The sequence below is a fragment of the Nyctereutes procyonoides genome, unplaced genomic scaffold (genome assembly GCF_905146905.1).
Source record: "Nyctereutes procyonoides isolate TBG_1078 unplaced genomic scaffold, NYPRO_anot_genome, whole genome shotgun sequence".
Lineage (NCBI taxonomy): Eukaryota > Metazoa > Chordata > Mammalia > Carnivora > Canidae > Nyctereutes > Nyctereutes procyonoides.
This window is the reverse complement of record NW_026575135.1, coordinates 42,090,988-42,094,318: the sequence shown is the minus strand read 5'-3', so window position 1 is coordinate 42,094,318 and position 3,331 is coordinate 42,090,988. Positions and strand designations below refer to the sequence as shown.

The 3,331-nt window shown below is 37.9% G+C and overlaps 1 pseudogene; it reads right to left on the bottom strand.

Annotated features, from left to right (window-relative positions):
• Positions 1-345: 345 nt before the first annotated feature.
• On the bottom strand, positions 346-1,193 carry LOC129494599 (mediator of RNA polymerase II transcription subunit 8-like; annotated as a pseudogene).
• Between the last annotated feature and the right edge of the window lie 2,138 nt (positions 1,194-3,331).

Sequence of the window (3,331 nt, the reverse complement as noted above, 5' to 3'; positions counted from 1 at the left end):
CCTCTTTTTTTTAAGTTATTGATTTAAATTAAAAACATAGAGATAATTACATTTTTTATTTTTATTTTTTTATTTTTTGGCTGTAGAAACTATCATTTATTGAATGCCCATTATTTCATAGGCTGTACTGTTTTACATTCATTTTCTCATTTCAGTCCTCACAACAACCCTGTGAGGTAGGTATCACCACCATTTGCAAAGAAAACAGGCTCAGAAAAATCAGGTCACTTGCCCAAGGTCACTCAGCTAGTCAGCGGTGCAGCTGGAACCTGTCTGGCGCTGAAAGCCCATGTTCTCTTCATTGTACCCGTCTAGTCCAGCTTTGGGCCAAGTTGCCAGCCACACTCACCGCTGGTAGGGATGCATTAAAGCAGACTTGATGTTGGTTTTTATTCCACTTGGCATTTTCCCTGTTTGACCTGCCTGGGTCATCTGCACCCCACTGAGCAGTGGCTGCTGTTGGCTTGGAGCTCCTGCCATCTGTACTTGCTGCAATCCTGAGGCTCCAGCAAGGATCTGCCCAGCTCCTGGCTGGCCGGGCTGGCCAGGACCACTACTGTCAGAAGGCCTCCAATTGGATAGCCCCTTCCCGAAGGTCACAGCTGCTACTAAGGCATTGGTGTCTGTGGGGTTAAAGGTCTGCTTGTTTGGCCGGAGACCTCCACTCTCAGATTCCCATTCCTCTTTGCTGATTTTCTACAGAAGGTCCGAGCACATTTTATTCAAGCTCTGGATCTGCTTCTGAGCTGCATCGGCACCAATGCGAGCAGCATCTGTTGTGAGCTGCTTCTCTTGCTCTTAGACCTCAGGGTCAGGCTTGTCTCAGGTGGTCAGGGACCACCTCGTGGCTGAAAACAGGCACTCGTCCTTCGGTCTGCCACATGGGATCTTCATCACGGTCTGAGGACAGCAGCAGGGGGATGATGACCTGGTTGCGGAACAGCGGTGTCTTTTCATGCTTCAAGACCTTGTTCAAAGTGTTCAACTGTCCGGAGAGCAAGGCGAAGCTGTCCAGGACAGACGTCCAGGACAGACGGCCAGGTCAGCCGGTCATACTCGTTCTCCAACTTGTATATGAAGCTCCCCAGTGAGTTCTCCAGATCAGCCACTTGACTCAGCAGTGCATGTAATGATGCCTCCAGCTGCTTCTCCTCCCTCTGCAGGGCGATAGCGGCGATGCGCGGCGGCGGCGACCAGATAATTACATTTTTTATTTAACTCATTTTTATCTTTATTTATTTTGAAAAATTTAGGTATACCTGACATATATGTTAGTTTCAGGTGTACAACATATTATTTGATATTCATATGTATTTTGAAATGATCACCGCAATAATGCTTACTAACATCATGGCCATACATAGTTACAGGTTTTTATTTTTATTTTTCCTGTGCTGAAAACATTATGATCTACTCTCTTCGCAATTTTCAGTACATAATACAGTATTACTAACCATAGCCACCAGGCTCTACGTTATATCCCATGACTTACTTATTTTCTAGCTAGATGTTTTTACTTTTTAATCTTCTTCATCCATTTTGCCCATCCCTATCCTGTATTCTGTATCCATGAGTTCAGATTTTGATTGCTGTTGTTTTGTTTTTAAAATTCTTCCATATATATTTTTTAAATTGAAAGAATTAAAAACATAATTGATTTCTTTCTGAAATGTGTTAAATAAAACTTTGAAATTTGAACATCAGAGATCATATAACCTTTTGTTGTTGTTGTTAATAAGTAAAATCAAGCTCAGCTTTACTTATTTACTTTTATGTTAGTATATAGCCAGACTATTCATTTTTCAAGTTTTTATTGATTTTTTTCATTTCATTTCATTTATTTTTATTTTTATTAACATACAGAATAATATTAGTTTCAGGTGTAGAATTTAGTGATTCATTACTTACATATAATACCCAGTCCTCATCATAAGTGCCTCCTTTAATACCCATAACATAACCCATTTGACCTATCCTCTCCCACTCCCCTCCCCTCCAGGAACTCTCAGTTTGTTCTCTGTAGTTAACAGTCTGTTTTATGGTTTGACTCTCCCCCCCCATGTTTATTTGTTCTGTTTTCTAAGTTCCATATAAAAGTGGAATTTATACAATCATATTATATAGCCACATTAGAACCATATATAGTCATATTATAACCATATAACCTTATTGTAAATTATATGGTATTTGTCTTTCTTTGATTGATCTATATTACTTAGCATAAAACTATCTCCATCCACATTATTGTGAATGGCAAGATTTCATTCTTTTTGATGCTGAGTAATATTCCAATATATTTGATATATATGGAATATATAATATATTATACACACACACACACACACACACTTCTTTATCCATTCATCAGTCATTGGACATTTGGGCTCTGTCCATAATTTGACTATTGTTGATAATGCTGCTATAAACATTGGGGTGCATGTATCCCTTCAGATCAGTATTTTGTATCCTTTGGATGAATACCTAGTAGTGCAATTACTGGATCATACAGTAGTTCTATTTTTTAATTTTTTTGAGGAATGTCCATACTGTTTTCCAGAGTGGCTGCAACAGTTTACATCCCCACCAACAGGCGATGTAAATCAACAAAGGTTCCCCTTGCTCTGGATCCTCACCAATACCTGTGGTTGTCTACATTAATTTTAGCCATTCTGAGAGATGTGAAGTGATATCTCATTATAGTTTTGATTTGTATTTCCCTGATGATAAATGATGTTAAGCATCTTTTCATATGTCTGTAAGACACCTGTAATTTCTTTTTGAGAAAATGTGTATTCAAGTCTTATGACCATTTTAATTGGATTATTCATTTTGGTATTGAGTTTTATAAGTTCTTTATATATTTTGGATACTGACCCTTTATGAGATACATTGTTTCCAAATATCTTCTCCAATTCCGAAGGTTGCCTTTTAGTTTTGTTGATTATTCCCTTTGCTCTGCAGGAGTTTTTATCTTGATGAAGTCCCAGTAGTTCATTTTTGCTTTTGTTTCCCTTGTTTTAGGAGATGTATCTAGTTAGAAGTTGGTAAGGCCAATGTCAAAGACGTTACTGTCTGAATTTTGATGGATTCCTATCTCACATTTAGAAATTCAATCTATTTTAAATTTATTTTGGTGTATGGTGTAAGAAAGTGGTTCAATTTCATTCCTTTATATGTTGCTGTCCAGTTTTATGCTCTAATCTTTATTATTTTCCTTATTCTGCTAGCTCATGGCTTTTTTTTTTCTAGCTCCTTTAGGTGTAAGTTTAGGCTGTATATTTGAGATTTTCCTTGCTTCTCAAGGTAGGCCTGTACTGCTATACACTTCCAT